Consider the following 23381-nt stretch of genomic DNA (forward strand, 5'->3'; position numbering starts at 1 on the left):
CCATGAGCACCTGCTTGGGGAGAACAGCTGAACTGTGACTTTCCAGGGAGCTAGCTGTAAATTTTAGCCATTCCCCCCGCAGCCCACGCATGCTTGAGCTCTTTAACCTTCCCAGGCTGGCAGGAGTCCCAGCAATCAGTTTAGTGCAAAGATGGGGGTTCTTTTTAATTAACCTTTTGTTTCCCACCGCAGGTGCTTCAAAGTTTCTTAATGTTAAAAAGGAAGAGGAAAGAAATTGTTTGCAGAGGTGCGTCCGCTCTTTCGCTTTTTCAACGCTTGGTGATCAAACAGGACCAGTCTTTCTCGTGTTTCTGCTCCCCATCTGTGTAAGTTTATAACAACATCTGCCGCAGGTCTTTGGCACCGGCTCCCTTTAGGTGTCTGCAAAAGGTATTCCTGCGAGCACATTTCAGTTTTGTCCTGCAAGGTCACGTTTCCATCCCTTGCGAGGCACCTGCTTTCCCAACCCACTCCTCTTTCTCCAGGCAACTTTCTTCCAACACTTGACTCCCTCGGGGGTTGATGTTCTGTTTAATTAGTTTGGCCTCTCGCACCCGGCCAGGGGAAGTTTGATTAGAGACCGGCGGAACACTTCTGCTTCCGCAACCTCCGGTCTTCCCAGAGCGCTTGCCCGATGAAGGGAAAAAAAGCCCCTTTCCTACAACTCCAGACAGGCCATCCTGCACTGAATGCCTTAGTGGCACAGTGGACAAACCCACTGAGAAGGCAGTTTAGAAAATGCAGTAGTAAAGCACAGGGAGAGGATTTAGATGTATCATGTTTGGGAGGCGTAGCACTATTTTTTAACGTTAAAGCACTTGGTTTTCTTCACATACGCTTCCCTATTAATAAAGTAAGCTGTAGCATTTACTATGGTTAAGTATTGGCAACGTTTCCCGACTAAAGGCTTGTGATGTGAAAACACAGCTTGTTAAAATTCCAAAACACTTCATTCCAGGAGGGAACTATTCCTACACCGTAGGAAAAGGGAAGTATTATCCTCTTTGATCAATAAAATGAGTAGAACGAGAACCTGTTTTATCTCTAAGAAAAATCATACGTAGAAATTTATCACAAGGAAAAAATACATTTAAGCCCCACTTAAAATAATAAAATATATCTCTTAGAGAAAGTTTCAGACTTTTCTGTATAAGAGGAATAATGGTTTCTATAATTTAATAGGTGCTAAATTTGGTGAGGAGTGCCAGCAAATCCATTTCACATAATGATATTTTATCTCCCTTGAAATGGTCATTTTCATGAATGCCTTTTTATTGGTTCCCTTGTCCCATGAAGTGTTCAGGGTGGTGCTGCTAATCCCTCAAAAGCTGAGCATATATAGAGGTAGGGGTGACTAGAGTACCCGATTAATAATGGTGACAAAAAATGGGCAGGAACTGCATGACAGTTAAATGTGCTCCCTATAAATAAAGAGCATTTCTACTTTGACCCTAGGGCTGTGGCTTTTTAGCACTTGCTTTTGTAGGAGCTAAGGTGGTCACAACTATTAAAAACTAGAGATGACCCTTAGTCATCTCTAAAAAGGAAAAAAAAAATAGGGGCGTGTATATGTGTAACGAAGAAGATCTCACTGGAAGTTTGGGCTAGAAAAAAACTGAAATTGCCCTTAAAAGAGGGATCTTGTTTACATAGTTCAGGACAATCTTTGTTCCTTGGTAAAAGAACTGATTTATTCTCTTAGGTACCTAATTGCAAATTCGTAGAGCCAAATCTTTTCCTCGTGGAGCTCTGCTGAGATAGACTAGAACATTAGTTATGAAGGTGCAGAAATTTTCAGAGCCCTCACAGTGTGCATTGTATATAAACTAAAACCCACGGTTGTGGTTTCATTCTGGTTGGTACTTTATGCTGACTAGAATCAGTAATCACAGTCTGTGACCACTGTCACAAAAAATAAACTGAGTTTCAGGAAAGGGAATAGAGAATTTTGTCTTGGTTGGGAAAAACAAGCAAAAAGTTTCAAGAAAATCAGAATAAAAGGGAAAGAAATGGAAAATATACAAGGGTAGGTATTCAAGAGGTAACGTATTATATGATATTGTAGTGTAAAACCTACATTTATTATGAAATGGCCAGTGACATTCACAATCAGCACAAGGTTTTTGCTGCCTTCCCTCTTATGTGCCATATACTTGTAGAATATAAATTGTCTGAGTTTTGCCACCCTTAAAATTCTCCCATTTTAAGAGGCTGGTTGTCTTCCTGAGAGCTCCTGCAGCCCTGCCTGTGTGGAGGTAAAAGGATGTGCCAACATTTGGTCCTGAAACTGCAAGAGCAGAATGAAGCAATGAGCAGAAGAAGTGACAAGACAATCAGTGGTGGGAAATAAAGGGAAGACTGTGAAAAAGGTTATAATAAATAACAAGGAATGTTGCATGGGCCAAAGGAATAATAGATCAGCAATGGAAAGACTCTAAAAGCTGCTGAGGGTTATTTATTGATAGACATTGTGTAAAAAAAAAAAAAAATCACTGACAGTTTTGCCTTCATTGTCACAAAGGCAGATGGCAGGGCAGATGCCAGCATGAAAGATAAATTTCCTTTTGCATAAAGAAGAAATATTGAAGGAAACTGAGCAGAGGTGATGAAGAAATTAGAGCACTGAAAGACCCTGAAAGCATGTGGTCCATGTCAGCCCCCTTTCAAGACTTTCAGCAGAGTCAGCAAAAAGCAGGAAAACTGTTGCAGGAAATGGGAACCTCTCTGAAGACCAGTAATGGAGAGGTTCCTGCAAATGGCAAGTCCAGAGGTCTAAGGAAGCTGTCCAGGAACTAAAGGTGTACAGAGGAAAGTACCTTTCATGGCTGGGAGGCCAATGTGTGTCTTAATCTGGGGTTGCAGTAGAGAAATACTTAGGAGAAGTTATGAGTTCAATTAAGGAAAACCATCAAAGATTCAAAAATTGGAAGCTGTGCCAATAAAAGGAGAAGGAAACCGACAGAGGCTTTCTGAGGAGTTCGTGCAAATCATAAGCCAGGAAGAGCCAAAAGATGTAACTTCTGCAGTGGCAGGAAAAGTTGGATGTAACACAGTACAGACGTGTAATCTGGAGTAAAAGTGCAAATGTGGGACATGCAAGTGCCTGGTTGAGCTCTGAGCTCCTGGGTACTTGTGAGGATGCATTGGTTTCTGTGGTGCTGGGTGTGAGCTGGGAGATGGTGCGATGTTGGAGGATCTGCAGGACACAAGATAAAGTGATTACGGAGGTGAATTTAACTGAAGGAAGCACAGTTCAGACACAAGAGGAAGGGAACAAATGCTGCAAGGATTTGAGGGCCCCTAGCCTGACTGGGGAACCAGTGAGTGTGAGTCCAGCCCCAGCACTGGCCAGGCAATATTCTGTGTTTCTGCAACAAGATTCAATTAACGATGTTTGATTCACACATTCTAATTAACTAAAGCTCCGAGCATCCCTGTAGTAGGTGAGTGCAGTCTAGGTGGTTACCGCCAGACATGGTGAATCCGACTTGCCAGTGGTTAAAAGCAGGAGGAAATTGACACTTGGGCGAGTGGCTGCCGGCGGGGTGCTGGTCCAGGGGGATGTGTGGCCCATCCTCTGAGCTCAGCGGGCTTCTGGGCAGAGTTTAGGGGCATAAATAAAGGGGAAAGGGAACCAAAAGGAAATTTTTTGGGTTTTGATATTTTTTCCCCTCCCAGTACAGTTCCACAGTAAGGCTTCTACTGCCCGTGAGAGGGTGCACCTCGACCTCCTCAGGCCATGCTGGTGAGGAGACAGCTGCCTCCAGCTGTGTTGTTCGGTAGACACCCTCACCCCCATCTCCAGGACTGATTAATTTGTGCCTCAGATGGATGGAAACAAGGAAAAGAAGAAGAAACAGGTCCCCTTGGAAGCCAGCGGGAGGGTTGCCTCCCTCCCAGCCGGGGCAGCACCCACAGCGGGAGAGCCTAACCCGGGCCGAAGCCTCCTCAGGTAAGGCCTCGGGCAGAGTGAGCGTTTTGGGGGGGTTTCGCTCTGTTTGTGCCGGGAATTGGGGCCCCGTGAGGCGGTGAGGGAGCACAAGGGCAGAGACCCGCGGGGGCGTCGCGGCTGAAGCAAGCCGCAGGCTGCCGGGGCGGCCTCGGCCCCTCAGCTCCCGCTCACCGCCAAGAAACCCCCGGCAGCGCCTCAGCCCAGCCGGCCCGCTTGTGGTTGAGCCGCTGCCTGCCGTCCGCCACTAGAGGCTGCTCCACACCTCATTAAATAAACACACAAACAACAATTAACGAAGCAGCCCGACGGCGGGGGCAGCGCGGCCCTGCCGCCCTGGTGGCCGGGGGGGAAGGAGGCGTCCGACACCGGGGTGAGGGTCCTCGCCTCGAAACGGCCCCAGGCCCAGGGCACCCCGACAGGGAGGTGTTGACCCCTCACATGTTCCACAAAGCTGCACAAATGTCTATAAAAACTCACGCCCCCAAGTAAATATGGCTAGAGGTTCTGCGCTGGGAGCCCGGCAGTCCCTGGTGGCTTTGTGAGGCAGAAGTCTTGCAAGAAATTCATCTGCACAGGTGCCCCGGCTTCCTTGCAAATACCTGCTATCAACACAGAGGTTTGCAAGAGATTTTATCTGCGAGTTGAATTCCTTTGTCTCAGAGGAACTGGAGCGTTTGTTGTTGATCAGGCAGCACCCCTGAAATTCATTCCCTCTTCACTTTGGTTTGAAAAAAAAAAAAAAGACAACCCACAAACAAAACCAGAGATGATACATTCATGTAAATAGCAGCCCTAGCGCTGTAGCTATCGCTTTGCCAGGCTGAATGCTATCAGAAAGTGTTGGTGTGCTCTTGTAACTTACACCACAAAAGCTGCGGTTGTTATTAATCTCAGTTCTGCTGTGAGCTGCCGCTTTCACAAAACAATATATAACTTCATTCAAGCATGCTATTGTTGTTGTCTGCCTGGCACTTTAGGCTGCTGTGTGAGGGAACGTTTTATAGGCTCAACATTTACAGTAAGTAAATATCAGCATTTTCACTAGGCTCCTTCATTCTCTCCCCAAAGCTCAGACTTGATTTCAGTTCCCCCCTTCCTCTTTTGCCACCAACTTGATCTTATTAGTCTGCAAAATTATACACTTGTCATAAATCTGGCATTCTGCACCAAGGAGAGCCCATAGCGGCTATGCTCACATTTTCATTTTCTATTTTTAATCAGTGACGGTCCTTTTGTTTAAAAAAAATATGATAATCTTTTTTTTTTTTTTTTTTTTTTTTTTTTTTAGCACTGCTCTGAAAGAATAAAGCTTGAAAGTCTTATACGTTTCCTGGAAAAGCCAGTTGCTGTGTATGCTATTATTTAAAAACAACTACAGCAGTGGACAGACCAGACTATATAAGGGATTACTCTCACTTTAATTTCCATATTCAGTGGCCCACACTATCTCTTGTTTAGCCTCTCTGTGCTGCTGAGAGTTAGGGAAATGCTGGCATCCTGTTTTTGCAGAAAGGCAGGGAGGCACAGCTGCATCCACACTAAATGGCTCAGGGCTTGAGGTTGCCTCTTGCCACCAATTTCTGCTCTAAGCACTCTGCTTCCGTGCTGGGGAGATGCTGACCCCAGTTTCCAGACAGATTTTCTGCCAGCGAAGCTCACATAGAAGGTGGGCCTCGCTTGCCTGTTACCTCTGCAAGCACTTCACACAATAAACGCTGCTTTGCAAATTCAGCGCCACAAACAAGTGAGGGTGATAGAGATGTAGCTTGGAGGCTTCAGACTTTACTTGCAAACAGCATTTCTCGTAGGTAGGTGTGGTTGTATCTTCGTGGGTAGCTAGGAGGGGACTAGAGTCACGGATACATTGAGCAGCCGTCTTTGACTTTGAGGGGGGGAAAAAAAGAGAACTGACATACCAAATGTGAAAAGTCAAAAGGCAGCCATTCAGTTAGGGAGACTACAGAGGGAACATTGCCTGGACCTGCAGAGGGAAGAGGATTTTCAGAGGAAAAAAGAAGGCAGTGTTAGCTTCCTTGTCTGTTCTAGGCAGCGCTAGTGGTAGGCAGCATTGCTGCTCTGCCTTTTAGTAATTTTATGGACCTGATATTTTAAGGCACCGAAGGGAACGATGATGTTCATTCGACATGTGAGATTATAAAATGGTGAAGTGTTTGTTTGCATGGCCTGGGTTGGTAATGTCTACTTTAGAGAGCTTGTTGTTTTATTACCAGCTTTCTGGTGGAGAATAGTGGAAAGAGTGAAATAGGAGAATTATTATCGTTTATTTTGTTGCAGTTAGGTTTTTATGAAGATAGGTATACAGATGGATATATAGATATGCACGAGCAACTGCAAATGTAAGATGAAAATCTGGGATTTGCATGACAAAGCTGAATTCCTGCCAGACTTCGAGTCCTTTCCTAGGACTATATTTGTTTGCTGAAGAACATCAGTGGTTTGCTTTAATGGAGTATAAAAGGTGGTACAAAAAAGTAGTGGCAGAGATGAGTAGATGGACCGTATAGGCAATGCGAGTTCTCTTTCAGCATTTCAGCACTGCAGTCATTGTGTGCCAGTTGGATTTTTTTACACCTGTGAAGGGGTTTGTAGATACTCGGGCATTTGGGAATGGAAGTCTTCCAGGCTGGGTTATGTGGTAGTAGCAACGTGTACATATATATATATATATATATATTTGCAGCCATATAGGCATCACTCCTTACCTTCTTACCCTGGATGCTGTTTCTGTGTTGTGAAATATTCCCCTTGTTTTCCTTTTCTCTTTTCTGGAAAGACTTCCAGTAGCATTTGCCATGTTTATAGCTTTTTATGGGACTTGCAACTCTGGAGTTTCATTGCCGCTCCATAATCAATGTTAATTCTCCCCATTTTATAGTTTTAAAAATGTACATGCTCTCTTCTTACCAGCTCTGTAAAATGCCATTAGTGTGTCTTGGGATTATCATATTTTGTTTACAGATGCCTTGCTATTGTAAGCCTCTGTCTTTCTATGATACAGTTACTAGAAAATGGATTAAAATTAAATGAACATATTGCTTTGTTTGTTTGTTTTTAATGAAAGCTGTTTTTTCCAATTAGCTCCCTATTTGATCAAAGATTGCATCTGAGTTAATTGTGTGTTTTTGCCCAGTTTATGAATCTTTCTGTGAGATAACATAAAAGATAATGGGTCAAATTTTGTTTACATTGTAACCTGTGTGAACTCCATGGTAAAGCGCACACATATCTGTTTCCCAGGGCTAAAGCAGTACATGGAGATATGCCTGTGAACTAAATTAATTGCACAACAGTAGGCATGCAGCTATTTGATGTTGGCATGCCTCACTTTTTCAGGAGAATTTGTATGCCCAGCTCCATCTGACATTCAGTCTTTGAGTCACCTACTGGATGAATTTTATAGCCTTTGCTAGAGGCAAGAGATTGTCCACAAGTTGCCCATGTTACCTGTTTTTATCCCTAGTGCCACGTGTGTAATGGAGAAGCTCTGCTTTGAACTGGCTCAGTTTGACAAATCTCACAGCCATCTTTCAAATGCTGTTGTACCTTGTTTTGTTTTGCAGTGCTGTGCCAGACTTCGGACTGTCCCTCTTCCAACCGCGTTCATTTCTTCCATCCTGGGCTCCTTTCTCACCACACAGCTCTGAAAAGGTGAGAACACTTTGAGAGGCATGGCTGAGACCAGCATTGCCCACAACGCTCAGCACTGCCAAAAGTAGTCATGGACCTGCCTGTGATATCCCCCCATGGCCGTTGTTACCAGGACCAGTCTCCAGCTGCTGTGTCTCTTAGGGACCATTGCTGCCTGTTGGTGTGATGGCTGTCTTGAACAGGTATTGTCCGAACTTTGGGGTTTTATACTCTTCTGTTTTATGACTTTAAAATCAGTCTTTCAATCAATAACTTTGTAGATATTACAGCCTGGTGATCGTTGCTGGAGGAGCCCACCTATGTTGGGATAGACATAGCCACAGAGAAATTGGTACAGAGGTTTGATGACCTGCGTTAAGCAGAAAAGAGAGATTGCTGCAGCAATTGTATTTGAGGCATGCTGTCAGTAACCAGCTTCCTGATCACTTGTGTGACAATATCACAATGAAGTTAGTAGAAATCAGTCCTTTTTGGCTGCTTATCAGAGGACGGTACTCTGTTTTCCCCATTAAACGCGTGGTTGGGAACTCCAATATCTGCAGATGACCTGAAATATATAAGCCCTTTATCATATATATTGCATTTAACACTGCTTTTCTTGCTTTAAGTAAAATGTTCCCAAGCTACTGGCCGATATTTCAGTGTTACTACTCTTTTGCCTCTCTGGTGATAATAATGTACACATTTTATGATACTGGTGTTTGTGGTGCTGTGACAGCGCTGAGTGACACATTCTGTTGGGTCTGTGTGGCTGTTGTGAAAATCAGATTCTATTAATTTGGTTAGCAACATTCAAATTGATTATTGTCCATGAAAATGATAATTGGAAAATCAGTTATCGATTAACATGAGACTAGGATTCCATACGTCTCAGCATAGCTGCAACTTTTTCAAAAAAAATCATTTTTGGTGACTCCTGACGTTTTAACTAAGAGGAATGTTCTCTCTGTTTAATGCGCTTTTTCCAGGGTGGATCCTGAACCACCTTCTGTCACAGGCTACAGATACTAGTCTGGATAGTAAATATGAAATCTGTGTTGATCTCTGCACTGCCGACACCTATTCCTTCATTTCTTCTTTGTGCTTTTGCTACCTAGACATGGTATCTGACTCCTTGCAGCTTACCTCCTGGCTTAATGATAGGTAACAACAGAACAATTCATCCAGGAACAACTTGTTCTCTACCTGCTTGGATGGGGAGGTAGGAAAATGTTCCTAACTCTGAATGGAATGAAGCACTGCTCTACTGCCACTGCCAGCCAAATAAATACCAAAAAAAATAAAAAAATTGCTATATTCTTATGTTTACTATTAAAAGCAAATGTAATACATACTTTTTTATAATTACTATTGCACTTACACTAAGGGACCTTAGCTGTAGACTTATTCATACTTATGTAGGGGCTGCAAAAAAACATAGTTAAAAGGAAGTTGTCTCTGTGATGAACCCAATCTGTTACTTGAATATGAGTGGAGCTTCTGTAATTCTGATTGCAGACAATCCCAAGTAATTCGTTGACAACAACGTTGTTGTTCCAAATTGGTACTACAATAGCAGAAATGAATCTGACCCAAAGCATCTCTCTAGCATGTTTCCTTATCAAATTATTATGTTTTGTTTCCATTCCTTCCACGGAGTGCTTTTGCTGCTGTGTCTTGCAGCACTCTGCAGGGACGCCATGAGGGTATTTTGCAGAGACAATGTCTAGCTTTGCTTTCATTTCTCTTAGGAGAGAGCTCCTATGATGCCTTTTTGGCCTATATTTCATATTGTTTGTGTGTATAACAGGATCGGATGATTGAAACCTACTACCTGGGATCTGAAATGAATTGTTTGCTTTCTCATGAAACGTTACGCTTCTGCAATTCCTTCCCCTTTGCACACATATACATATGCGTGCATTCACACAGACACACTGGGGCTTCATCATACGGCAAATTGCTTATACACATGTAAGCAAATATCTTCTCAAATCATCTCTTATCACCAAGTGGGGTGTGGTGCTTGTTGTTCAAGGGGTTGAGGTTGCCTTTCAATCTGCCAGGGCCAGCCTGACACCAAAAATAAACAGCATAAGCCTGGAACGGTTGTCACAAGGGGCAGAGAGAACTTGTCAGGCAGGAGTGTGTGAGCCGGCAAGATGATAATGTGGCATGACACTTCTGAAATGAGACACCGGTTGCCATGGTGAGGAGTCAGGAGGGACTATCTCTCCAGAGGCTGAAATAAAACATGCTTTAAATGATGTTTGATTAGAATTTAGATCATGTAACTGAGTGGCTGGACCCTTTTTTTTTTTTTTTTTTCCCTTTTTCTTCCCCCCTCCCTTTACTTGTTGTCGTTGTCGTCTTTGGCTGCTGGCAGAGTTCACTTTGGGAAGAAAGGGCTCTGGGTCCGGAGCAGCCCCGGCTGTCACCCCCCTCGCTCCACCACTTCCAGCGTGCTGAGAGGTTACTTAGTTCCATGCCCAGTCAATTATGCTCCTTGCTAACTCTGCTTGCATTTTCCACTTGAGTCCATCATAGTTTAAACCAGTTAAAAATGATTCCCTCTGTTCTGAAAAACAGTTAATCAATAACACCCTGAGAATATTTCTTGTCTTCGTTTGCTTTCCCTGACTGGTCTACTCCAGGTATCCGTCATCTTGTTAATATATATTTAAAATACAGTCCATGAAGTCTCAAGCACAATATCCTTGGACTCTTCATATTAAAAGAGGGTGTTAGTGTGTGTGTATGTGCCAGTCTAAGTGGTAAAAGGAGCCCGAAACAAGAAACATTTGAGAGAATAATGCAAAACAATCGTCCTTGTGGCCTTGTAAACGGAATGGGATTTTAAAAAGTAATTATAGCTTTCTTTGCAGTTTAATACAGCGCAGTACTAAATGTATTTTTCATGTATTTCCCAACAGAAAAGAGTTGGTGGTGGGGTACAGAACTTTCTAACTGTGTGGTGCCTGTTGGTGCATCCAGCCTTTTAAAAACCTTGAAGCAGGCATCCAATACGTGGGTAAGTCTGTTGGAAAGTAATAGACAATTCCTGTGTTGCCAGGATGTGGACAAAAGCACTCTGCAAAGAAGGACAAATGCACCATGTTCTGTTAATTTCAAGATCATCTGAAGGCCAGCTATTTCTTGATGTAAATCCACTAGCTTTGCTGGTGCTAACGCACACAGAGTACCAGGACCGAAATTTTTTTAGGTGCCATCTCTACTCATTTGTAAGTGGAAGGTACCAAAATACAAGGGTTTTTTTTTTTTTTGGTTGCTGGAGTGAACTGAGTTTGATGACTCTCTGTTGGGAGCCATTGTTAAGTCCACAACGGACAAGTCAATGTAGAAGCAGGTGCCAATTTTTTTCACAAAAGGCAGAAATTCAAACAATCACAGCCACACTACCATAGCACGCACTAGGTGGAGATACTTTGCGCACTGGTAAAATTCCTATGCAACTGTGAATGGAGGTGTATGTAGCTAATAATGATATTCTTATATACACAGTGCAAATGAGCTTCCCCTTTATCAGCACATTTAAATTGTGGTCATTTGCTTTGGTAATTGAAATAGTTACACCAGGCCCAAGAACGTGTGACTACAAGTACGCTTTTCTCGGCTATTAAAATCTCTATGCAAGATCATGCTGATTAGAGTCTCTATTGTGTGTATTTGGAAGAAAAAAAAAACGACTACATAGTGGCTATGCATGAGATGAAGTATATTCTAGGAGTCACACGATGCCCTGTAATTTATGAGAGACAAAGAGGTACATTAGATATTGTTAGAATACATAATAATCCTCTGGCAATAATTTATTCGGCTTGCAAGGTTAGGATCTCCATAATTCTTGGTTGCACTCTAATGAAGACTGCTGATACTTATTATATATTTTTGTGTACATTAGAGGTACCTGTGAATATATGGATACTGTACTTGCCTCCTGCTACCCCACTACTCATGGAGCTGCCAGTGGGACTATATTGTGTGGGCCATTTGTCTAAATAGTCTGGGGAAGTGCATGAGCTGTATTGGCTTCTTGTCAGGGGTTCTCTTTAACTTTGTGCCCATAAAATCATCTTCTGCAGATTTAGCCTGCTTTTCTCTTGCTGTTAGGTCACCCCTGGCTTGGGGTTGACACAAGCATCATCAGGAAGTCATGATCTTCTGCAGAACATGCTGTTCATCCGCAAATCCAGACAAAACAGATAGACATTCCCCCAGAAGTTTTAAGTTGGGCACTCAAACTTGATTAATTTGTTGGTGTGATGGCGTGGGGTGGCCTGGACTGAGGGGGGAAAAAGAGAGGAAGGGAAGAAATCAAAACTTTTATTCACCCCAAATTCAGTGACTTTCCATAAAACTTTTGCTTCAAAATCAGTTTATGATTCCACCCATAAAGTCATTTGCAAGTGATTTATTACCATCTGACAGCTCACTCCAGGAATTTTGGTGACACTCCATGGGTCCTTTGAGCTTTATGTTCAAATTTAATGGTGATCACTGCAGCCAGATGGATGAAGAATATCCATTTCTTCACCACTGTTCTTGTATTGGCCTCGGGGATTAGAAAAGTAGGTCTTTTATTTAGTTACACTGTCAGCAGCAATTTTGATGTGAATTCAGTTGCTCAGTTTGGAGTTCAAATGTTCCAGTCTGAATACAGCAGCATGGGGCTGTAAAGCATCTTGAAAACTGCTCTGCTGCTTGCCCCGTGTCTGCACAGAAAGCTGCCCAGGGCCTGTGATGGGCATTGGGTCTGAGTAGCAAGAGCGAGGTGGACGTAAAGCCATGGGAGAAAGGGAGAGTCATTTTTGAAAGGCAGCAAGATGAACTGAGAGTGCCTTGGATGAGAACCTCGCAGAAGGCAGCACACGTCTTTGGACAGCACACTTCCTTCTGTGGAGGAACAGCACGGGATAGGTGGTGGGAAGAAGTAGGCAACAGTATTAGATGGAGCAATGGGACATATCATCTGCTGCGTCTTGGCCAAGAGTAAAAATTCTTTGTTCCTATAGTCCAGAAGGGAGAAAAATGTTCACATGCATAATGCAATGGAAATAAATAGGGAGAGGGAACTTGAGGTGAGGAGCTTGATGCTATGAGAGCTGGGTGAATAGGGGCAGTGATGACAACATTGGACTAATGAAAAACTGTTTTGAATGGGGAAGCCTCAGTCTATCGCCCTGTTTATGGGTGGGTTTCTTCAGTTAGGGGCTTGACTTTTGGCAGCCTCATTTTAAAACCAAGATATTTTTCTGCTTAGCTCATTCCGATATGTATTCACACGTAAGAATCAGTGGTAAGGACGGGGTTAAAATTATTTATCTATAGGGCTTTTTTGTGCATATTAATTAGGTGTTGCTCTATTTTATCGCTATAGTGCACTTTGTACAGCAGTTTTAAAAACGCTTTAAGTAATGTTTGCTATGCATCCTGCAGTCTAATCTACCACATAATTTATTCATGTTATATATATATTCAGTTATTCATGCCATGGAATTTACTTAACACTGACGTAGAAATTAGCCCTAAAGTGCTGGAAGATCCCTGGGCTGCTGATTATGGTTGCCCGATAAGAGCATAGGCCTTCAATGATTTTATACATTGTTTTCATCTAATAGTTTATCCGTTTTTGAAGACAGTCAGCATTTTGATCATATAGGCACACATTATGATCCTCACCACCAATATAGAGTCAAGAGAAAAGCCACCCTTGCAGGCTGTTTGGTATGCAGGACTAAATACTAAACATCAGATCCTGTAGCAATACTGTGTCTCTGGCCCCGAGTCAGTCAGGATCACACACCACGGCAGTGGCACTACTTAAATAGCTAACGTTGTATCATTGCCCTTCCTGATTTGGGCCTCTAATAGCTGTGGAGTTCAGCGAAATGGCTTTGTCAGTACGGAGGCCGGTGTGCCTCTAACCTGGTGCCAAGCTGGTGCTGAAGACAAAGCCCTCTTTGACCATGGTGCTGAAGGCAGAGACAAGCTGCAGTCATTCACAATCCTTCTGCAGCGCTGGAGGGGGCAGGTGCTTAGTGTGGAAGTGTTTGCAGATGTAGGGACCATGAAGACGTCTCTCTGGATTTCAGCAAGGCCAGGATTTCACGCTTGGTCCAGAGCAAGGTGATCAGCCTTTTCTGCTCGGCTGTTTGGGTGACAAGAGCCTGGTCTCAGGTGATGTAAGTCACCGTGGCTTCTCTGAAGTTATGTTAGTTCAATCCATCTGTAGATCTGATTCTCTCATTTCAGCCAATTATTATTATTATTATTATTATTATTATTATTATTATTATTATAATCCATAGGGAAGTTACTACAGAACTATAAATCTCAACAGATGTCTCTTTGAGAGTGCTTGATTTCTGCATATGGCTGTCTAGAATTTACTCTGCCTATTTTGAACCTGAATGCATCTAATCAGCCTCTGGTTACAGGCCTCTACAGGATAATTAACAAAAAAAGCAAAGAGGAAATCATCCAGAAATTATTAAACAGCTTCTTCAAGTACCTTCTGTGGAAACTGTTTTTTTTTTTCCCTTGAACCTTGTATTAAAACCTACAAGATTACTCCATGGGGAATTTTGCAAGTTTTCATTTTCCCACCATATTTCCAAACCATTGTCGTCCCTTCATGTATGCTTTTCCTTTGGCCAAAGCACATACAGCTTCGCCACAACATTTGCATGTGCTGTTGTAGCACAAAGCTCTTCTGATCCCACATCAGGTGTCAAATCTTTAATATGATTTCCTACATGTTTGACTAATCAATGAAGAACATCATCATGAAAGATAATTTTACCCTCTGGCACTTCAGGGACAGGATAATGAGGCCTGGTGTTTTCCATTTTTTATTCCTCCACAAGAATCTACATTTTTTAGTCCCAGCTAATTGATTTAAGTTCATGGAGGAAGGTTTTTTTCCCTTTCCCTTCCAGTATCTTGGATATTAATGGATTCTAGTGAGCTAGCAGAGCTGTGTGATCAGTATGTTTAGAGATTCAATACACTGCTGTTCTGACCTTTCGGAAGCCAGGGGAAAAGCATTAGGCCCAGCATGTTGATCCCACATGAACACTGGAATCTCAGGCAGGTTGGAGCTTCTTGAACTGGCTGGAGGTGTGTGGGCTTTCTGCAGCAAGGGAGGTTCGTTCTCAAATCCTTTGCCAAGCAGGAGGGAGTGTAGTCTCGTGACCCAGTAAGAAGCGGGGAGATAAATGACCTTGCTTAGGAAATGGTGGAAGGCGGACGGGTGGAAGCTGAGACTTACAGAGGAGCTCAGGCAGCCAAGCATTGCTCTGAAAACCCTGGTCAGAAAGCATGGCACAGCAGGGAGTGAGTGCTGAACCATGGACACAGGCCAGATCTCTGAGCTCCTGCTCCCCTGATTTCATCAGAGAATCATTGCCCTGTTCCTTCTCAGCAGGCCATGAAGCTGCTGGCTTTGGAGGAGAGCTGGGCAGGCTCCTCACCGATCATCTGTGGGGCTGACGGAGTGGGACATAGCCCTTTTCCAGCAGTAGCTGAACTCCATATCAGCAAAAATACATTTGTCTAGATATCCTTTCCTGAATTTGTGTGAACTAACAAGTACAAAACCGTTTCATTTAGCGAGGAGCCACTGATAGCGTTTATCAGCTAAACTCTAGTCTGTGAGGTATCCTCTCTTCTCACGTCCTTGGCAGGTGAGGTCCAAATTTCTTTCTGAATGAGTGAGCAAGAGATGGAGAGGACGGAGCTTCAGGACAGCCAGTTCGGAGGCTGCTGGCGTCTTCAGGTGAGCAATCTCCGTCCAGTCCCTCCTTCACCCTGCTGCCCAGGCAGGGGCAGGTTGTGTGCGTGCTGCCTGGCCGGGATGTCCAGGATTCCTGCCTCGCCTGGGCGACCGAATGAGTGGCTTCAAAGGCTGTTTCCCACTTGGCAGTGATGTGACAACGAAGCTCCTGGTGCAAAATACGGACGTTTCCTGGTCACTGATATATATTCTTGGCCACTGATCCTGTAGCTCCACTTGATGAGACCTGAGAAGGAGTATGTTCCCACTGCAGCATGTACCTGAGGCTCTAAAAAGTGTTAGACTTCTTTTTATGAATAATTTGTGTATTTCTTCTGTATTTTACCACCATTAACTAGAGTTATTTTTGTATTATGATTTTATTTTAAGGATGGCAGCAGCCTATGACAGATTTGTTTAGGGTTGGCCCTATTCATAAATTAAGCAGCAGATAAAATTTAATTTTTCTTATAAGAAAAGCCTATAGCTCCTTAAATTGCTCATTTAACATCACTGAAAAGTAATACTCCACTTTAGAATGGACATCGTATTAACTTTAAAAGGCCTATTTAAAGTGACGGTTGTCAGTGAGTGAAAGCCAGATATGGTAATTTCGAGTTACAAATCAGAGTGAGGAAACTGTGGAATGGACAACCTTGTTAACACAAGCGCGACGGAGGAAGCACCGGGGTCAGAGTGCCAGCACGGAAAGGAATAAAGACACAGCACCAAAAATATGTCCTATAATTAGGGCAGCTGTAAGAGTCAAGGTTGAAGATTCTTCACCATGACATGTCTGATATAGAAAAAGTGATAGCCAAGAGTAATCACTTAGAGGCACCGAGCCTTAAAGGAGCAGCACGGCTCGTCCCCTGGCAGGGAAGGGAAACCTGGAAGACAAAGGACGGAGGGGCCCGGGGTGGCTCTGGAGCAGGGTGTGTGGGGAAGGGTAGGGAGGAGCCGGGAATTTCAAGGGTCAGCACTCAAAGGGGCCGCAGACGAGAGAAGAGATCGCTTATCAGAGAGGTTTTCTGATCACGGTGTGGAACGGTGGAATCGCAGGGGGCAGGGGGGTTCCGCTGGGTGCCGGTGGGGGTACCCTGGGCTTCGGTGGAGTGGGTGGCAGCGGTGAACCCCTGGGGACACCGAGGGAGGAAGGTGGCAGGAGGAAGCTGAATCTGTGCACGTGTCTGTGGACAGACACAGGCATGCGTGGGTACGCGGGGCGGCGGGAGAAGCTGGGCAGGATTTGGTGGGCACACAACTGCACAGACGTTCAGAGGGCGCAGGAAGGAGCCTCCGAGCAGCAAGCAGGCCGCAGGCGCACCTCCTGTTGGACGAGCAGCAGACGGGGGATGCAGGGTTGCTTCCCCCACGGCCTTCCCCAGGGCTGGGTGTTCACAGAGGGGAGGGACAGAAAGCGCCTGGGGCCTGGCTCGGACTCTCGAGGTCAGCCTGCAGGGATTTGCAGGAGCAAACGGGATGGAGCCAGCCTGCAGCACGCTCCACGCCTCCTGTGGGAGCCTGCGTGACTGGGGTGCGTGTGAAGGAACGGTTTTGGGAGCCTTCCTCGGCATCCTGGTGGGGCTGAGTGGGGGGAGCTGGTGTGACTTCGCCTGGGGCGGGTGGGTGGCCAATGCCCAGAGGAAGATCCCTTGCCAGCTGGGTCACAGTGGGGCAAGGAGACGTTTCTGTTAGTGGAGGACACCTCCTCAGGTGATTCCGGCTTCCTGGGAGTCCTTTGGGATCTGCAGAAACCCGCCAGGCTTTCTGCCTCCTCTGTGCCACTGGGCAATGGTTGCAGGGGGAGCCCGCACGTCTGCTGCCTGTCCTCGGGGATTGATCCGGCCCCGCCAGCTGGTGCGGAGTGACACGAGCTCACGCTTTTCTCCTGTGCTCCCCGCCTCCTCCATGGGATCCACTTGAAAGGATAAAAGAAATTCAGGCTGAACGAGTGCCGTGCTCCCCAAACACTCTTCTTTCTTCCCGTTAAAGTGCATTACATGAGAGCTGGTGTAATTTAATGTAACCCATCTCCCTGAGCTCCCCTGTTGTGCATCTGAGAGCTCTTGGGCTGGACCAGGCACCTGTGGTCTCCGGGAGCTGCAGTGCTCCCTCTCCCCCTCCACGTTTCTGTGTAACCCACAACATCTCTCTGGACAAGCCCGTTCCCCGCTTAGGCTGAATGCTTTCTTACGGTATTTAAAGGTTTGTAAGTAATAACCACGAGCCCTTGAGAGAGGGACTGTTTGACCTTGCTTTGGGCTACTGTCTCCCCTCCCATTGCTATCATAATGGAGATTTGGTCGCCTCATATCAATTTTTGCCTACCTGCTTGTAGAGCCAAACCTTTCTTGATGGGCAGGAGAGTCAGCCTGCCTCTTTGGACACCTCCGGTATCCATCGGTAGGTTTGCAGCGTGGGTTTGGAAGGCTGAAGGGAAGCAGCCTTTGCACAACCCCCTGAGCAGCGTCACTGTGGCACTGGACAAGGAGTTTGCTGGCAGATCAAAGGCTGAGTCGTTCAGCTTCCCACGCAGCCCCTTTGTCAGCCAGTTTATTTTGCCTTTGTCTTTGTCGACCTGTACTTGGGGACGCTAATTCGATTTTCCATTGAGAGGTGCGGATATCTATATTATTTTCCTAAAACTCCAGAGAATATTATAAATTTCTTTTTATTGCTTCCAGCCATGTTATTTAAAGTAATTAACCTTAATTTATAAATTTTTATATCAAACTGCCTTTTAACTTTTAGAACTGGCAGGAGAAGTCCATTTCCCAGGGCTCCTAATAGTTCTCCATTTAATCAAAATTCATCCATCAGATTCCAGTGTTAAATCATCTTTTAATTGGGAGTTACATTCTGGTTAATAGTTTTATAATTCGCCGCCTCTAATAGTTTTTACCACAGGGATCTACTCCATTTTTTCTCACTCTATTATTCCTGGTGTTCAGCAGGGACATTTTAAAAACGTTCACTTCCCCTGCCTGTTCTTTGTGATCTCATTAATTCTTGATAGCAAGTTCCCTTTCTCCTCATTACTGGAGCATAACTACCTTTATCACTAGGTGAAACCTTACTCATTTCTACAAGTGCTCTCCTTTTATTTATTTATTTATTTTTGTTTGCCTCTTAAGAAAACAATCTGCCATTTATTTCGGCAAATAAGAATATATGTATTGTGTATGGTCTCTGCATTTGACATTATCGAGGTTTCAGACTGGAGATTTTGGGGGCAAGAACTTTCTCTAGCTTAGTGTTGGCACAGTGGGGCCTTGATATTAGTTAGGTTTTCTACGAGATACTGCCAATCAAAATATGAACTATTAATATTAGTGACGTCAGAGAACAATCCGGGAGTTATAAAGGGAATTGATTGACAGGAATCGCGGATCTTTTTGGAGACTCATTTGCTGTGTGCCCGCACGCCCTTTTCTCATAGCGTGTTCCGTGAACTGCTGCTGATGTCCACCAGCACGGAAGAGCAGAATCAGGCCTCGCCACTTTTGAGCACCAAATGCTGGTTTCCTTGCACGTGAACTCTGCAGTGCAGCACTTGGCTGTCAGACACGCCGCATGCAGATGGCCTCGCTCGATGCAGCTAAGCAGTTAGGGCAGTGCTGCATTAGCTTGGTATCCTCCCAAAACAATAAAAAGAGCCCAAGGAGAAGTAAATAACGTTGTATATGAGGTAGTAAAACCAAGCTTGTCGTTTTTCAAAAAATGCCTAGAATTAGCGTAAAATTAAATTTGAAACCTTAATTCTCCAAGGGCTGATTCTCAATTTGCAGATCCACAAAACCTCTGCAAATTACCCTACCAATCCTACTGACAGTCTTATAGGAATATGTTATATTGACTACCCAAAGTCAGCCTCTGCAAAGAAGAGTGCGTTGTAAAGTGCCATTGGTAAGAGGAAGGAAAGACAGTCTCCCAGGTTTATATTGTAGTCCCTCGAACAGTCTTGTAGAATCATTCCATATATAACTTCATGTAGGAAAAATAGGATGGACAAGTGTAAACAGAATTATTATACAATTATAGTGGTCCTCAGAATAACTATAACACTGTCCACAGTAATTTTTATGTCTCCATAAACTACTACCGCTGTGGTATTCTTTTAGCCCTTCTTTCGCCCATGCGGTAATGTGATAACTTTTCCTACCTAAAGTATGCATCAGTGCGGTAATTTGATATGACAATGATTACGAAATACTCCAGCAGTTTTAATTGACTAGTGTTGAGATCATATCGCCAGGAACAGACAAGATCTTATCTTGTGTATGACTTCCATCCCGCCTGTTACAATATTTATGTTAATAAGGATCACAGACATTAGCCAAGTATAAAGTCCTCAGCTATGGTAACTACATTTAGAAGCAAACAATAATTTCACAGATTGCTGGCCACCCTTTCCTTCTAGCACGGTACTGGTAAATAAATAAATAAAGAGTTAGCTTTTTGCTAGGTACAAAATACATCTAATGAGTTTTTTTGTCTGGAACCTAGATTTCAGGATTTATGTGAAATATTACAGTAATTCAGCAGTTAAAAAGTCCCCAAAGCTTGATACTGTATCTGAAGAAATTACCATAGAAATCTAAACCAGTATTATCCCTCTTGTATGCATAGCAGGCATACTATTACCTCCTCTTTTGTTGCTGCTGCAAACATTTACTTTGAGAGACCTTATTGTCAATGAATTTTTGACAGAGGTCAAAGTATTTCTGAGTGAAATTGAAAGAGGTCTGGGACATGTATCAAACAGCTGACAGCATCAACAATAGTGTGTTTACTCATCCCGCATGCTGGAAAAATTAATTAAAAGTGTTTGTGAGATGTTTTGAGCCTGCAAAAGCCGTATATGCTTTTGGTAATGAGCATGCTGCTCTTGTCTCATGTTGGAGGAGGCACCGCAGCCAGCAATAGATCTGCTGATGGGAGGTGGTTGAGGTTTCTTTGGTGGGGATATTTAGCAAAACTGTGATTGATTGTAGCGCTGAGTCAGTGTGCAGCTTGGGTGGGAGCCCCCATGTATTTTGTTTCCTGCTGTCAGCAGTGACACGAGTGCCATCCGTGAATCAACCTGTATTATTTTACATCCAAGATTTTTAAAAAGGTCCAACCCTGCAAGTTATCTGACACATCCGTTATTTTGATAATGTTATAAATTCTTCCCATCATTAAAAATCTCATTCTGACAGGAAGTCAGTCATTGAAAAAACATGCAGAAATGCAGCTGATCCAGCGCATCGCTCTGTCATGTGCCTGTTCTGTTAGGACTTCAGGGATCTTAGCACATGCTCAAACGCTATCCTGCAAAGAAATGAAGACCTCAGGACACAGGAATCCAAACACATATAATTGTTCAATTTTTTATTTTTTTAATTTTTTATTTTGACTGATGTACACTTAGGGCTGGGTTCTTGCAGTACTTAACCTCCTCCTACTTTTGGGTCAGTTTAATAATGGGAGAGTACTGCGTCCTTTTTGGTACGGATACTGAATCCTCTCAAAGGCTTTACAAACACTTACGAAAAAATGTGCAAGACTTAATGAGATGTAATACCTGTTTTATGGACTTTTTGAACTTTCCTTTGTTGTCATTTTCGAGAAAGCTTTATCCACCTCTATGTATGTGCATGTTTGCAAGTGCAGGAATATAAAAAATAATATCAATCAAAATTAATTTGATTGTTTCAGGGTTATTTCAGCAGAATGTGACTTATTTTTTAAGGAGTCTCATTTGTTTCTGTGTTGGTTTTTTTTTTTCTGTGCAGTTTTTGGTTGTTTTGCAAATAACGTTGTATGTATCTTACAGGCATGGGAACTTAGGAGGCTTTGTCTAAGCCTGAGTCACTGAAGACCTTGGATTCATACTGCCAAGTCCTGGCTGTTGGGCACTGGCAAGGATAAGCCTCCCCGGAGTCTCTGAAAGTGTATCCTATACTTTATCCTGTACTTCCCTCTTATAAATAAACCCGTTGTGAAACTAGTGCTTAAAATCTGTTCCAGACCTGAGCCAGCAGGCTCAGCACCTTGCAGAATCATGCCCCAAGTTCAGATAAATCCCATCAAAGATGCAAATTGAAGATTGGTTGGACATTAAGACCAGCATCTTTCATTTCATGAATGTCTCTATATACATATATATACATACACTTTTAATATTTGGCCACTTAAAATATTCATCTAGTATTTTCATTCTGTTACTCTTCACTAATGCATTTTTAAACACGTTCTCTCGAATCAGCCCAGTCTCCTCTTTCATGAATCCTTATCTCTGTCCTATGGGCATCTATATCCCTGCCCTAATGTTCCACTGTACAAGTACTGAGCTGTTCATAACCCTAATCATACAAAAACAGATGATTCATTACTGAAGTGGATGAAAGAAGGCATTAAATATTGGCATAAAGAGAAAAGATAAGCTGGTAGTGGACGGTTCATCTCTATTAGCTAAAGTGTTTGGGGAGACCACAGAAATAAACCTAGGGTTATAAATATTGCCCTTGATTAGGAACCTGCAATGAAATCCAGGAGAATGAACTTCTGTGCCCTGTTTAAGCCAGCAGTCTGCCTGCGTGGCGCTCACTGTGGGATCAGGGCTGGTTAGAGCTGGGACATGGGGCAGCTGCCCTGGGTACAACAGCTCAGGGTTTGGGCTCGGGGTTGCGCTGTATTAACTGCGGGCATTCACAGTCATGAAATAACTCAGGAAATAACGAGAGCTAAAAAAGTCTTGTGGGCTCTCCTGAGCTGCAGTTTGGACATTAGGGATCTTCACCTGTCAGCTTTTCCTGGGAGGTAGGAGGAGGTTTAAGGGCTTTTTTTTTTATTATTTTTTTTTTTTGAGACATAAGGAAGCAGAATTCACTGGACGTAAGGAGCAGAGGGCATAATGAGCGGATAAGATCGTGTAAAACTTCTGATTAAACAAACAAATGGAAACAAAGCAAAAAGAGATAACCCTACACTGAAGAACTGCTCTCCTGCTCAAAGAACATCAGTGACTCGAAAGGTAACAAATACAGGCTGGACTCCAGCACTATAGACCGTGCTGGTCTCACGTTAGAGCTAGGGGACGACATCTGGGTGACCAGACAAGTTTCCCATGAAGGCATCGGCCCAAACCCCGAGGATGATCCTCAATCGAGCACTAGGGGCAGGGCAGGGAGGTGGGCCCCCCCCAGCAGCCCACCTGCCTGCGCTTTGCCATCACCAGGGCCCACATCTGCAGGCGGTTAGCGAGGGGCTGGGGGGATAAACGAGGAGCTGGGGGGAGCATTTTCCCTCTGGTAGGGTGAGGGGCAGTCTGCACCAGGCTTGTGGGGGTATTGCCTGCTTTGTGCCTGCCTTGGGTAGCACGCGGAGCTGCTGCTTTGGCCCTGAGGCCCTGCCGCGAAGCCTGCGCGTGTGGCTCGGCTGGTGAAGGTAAGGTGTTACTGCTCGCTTCTCTGGGTGGTGGGTGAGGGGGGTGTTGTAGCTTTGTAGCGTCCCTGGTACGCATAGCAGGCTTGTGGTGTGCTGTGTTTGGCGCATTGTACTTCTGCGTGGTGGAAAGCAGCCGCTGGGTGGTCTGTAAGGGTCTGAGGTCTGGAAGCAGCCTCTGGCCTTGAGCCCCCTCTAGGTTAGGGGCTGTGGTCTTCTCTGGAAAAGTTCCCTGGAGAAGCATAGCAAGGTGAACTTTCCAGGTGGGAAGCCCCTTAGAGCTCAGAACAAATATATGGGACACAATTGTGCGCCTGCTTGTTGCTCAGGTGGTTTCTGAGCTGTGCTCCTCTGCCCGTGTCGTGTTCAGCTATGCGCTGTGATGTAAGGCAGTCCTAAATTATAGCAAACAAACACAAAACCCAGCCTTCTTCATCTCTCTGCCGTGTGGGCAGAAGCTCATCTGGTAGCCTGCAACAAAATGCCTGGGTGAGTAGCGGGTGGGGAGGCTGTGCAACCAGCTCCTCCTGGGGAGATGCTGCGACTTACTGAATC

At 44.3% G+C, this 23381-nt stretch overlaps 1 long non-coding RNA gene across 3 annotated transcripts; it reads left to right on the forward strand.

Annotated features, from left to right (window-relative positions):
- Positions 1-1471: 1471 nt before the first annotated feature.
- Positions 1472-21609, forward strand: LOC106046829 (uncharacterized). Of its 3 annotated transcripts, none has more exons than XR_010825767.1 (5): positions 1472-3952; positions 7534-7803; positions 8719-8822; positions 10534-10631; positions 21217-21609. It is a non-coding gene; the product is annotated as an uncharacterized lncRNA (long non-coding RNA). The 3 variants fall into 3 exon arrangements; XR_007167092.2 differs by lacking the exon at positions 21217-21609 and adding an exon at positions 15307-17439; XR_007167091.2 differs by lacking the exon at positions 21217-21609 and having other exon boundaries at positions 1474-3952; positions 10534-14335.
- Positions 21610-23381: the final 1772 nt, after the last annotated feature.

This window comes from Anser cygnoides, chromosome 18 (genome assembly GCF_040182565.1).
Source record: "Anser cygnoides isolate HZ-2024a breed goose chromosome 18, Taihu_goose_T2T_genome, whole genome shotgun sequence".
NCBI classification, from domain to species: domain Eukaryota; kingdom Metazoa; phylum Chordata; class Aves; order Anseriformes; family Anatidae; genus Anser; species Anser cygnoides.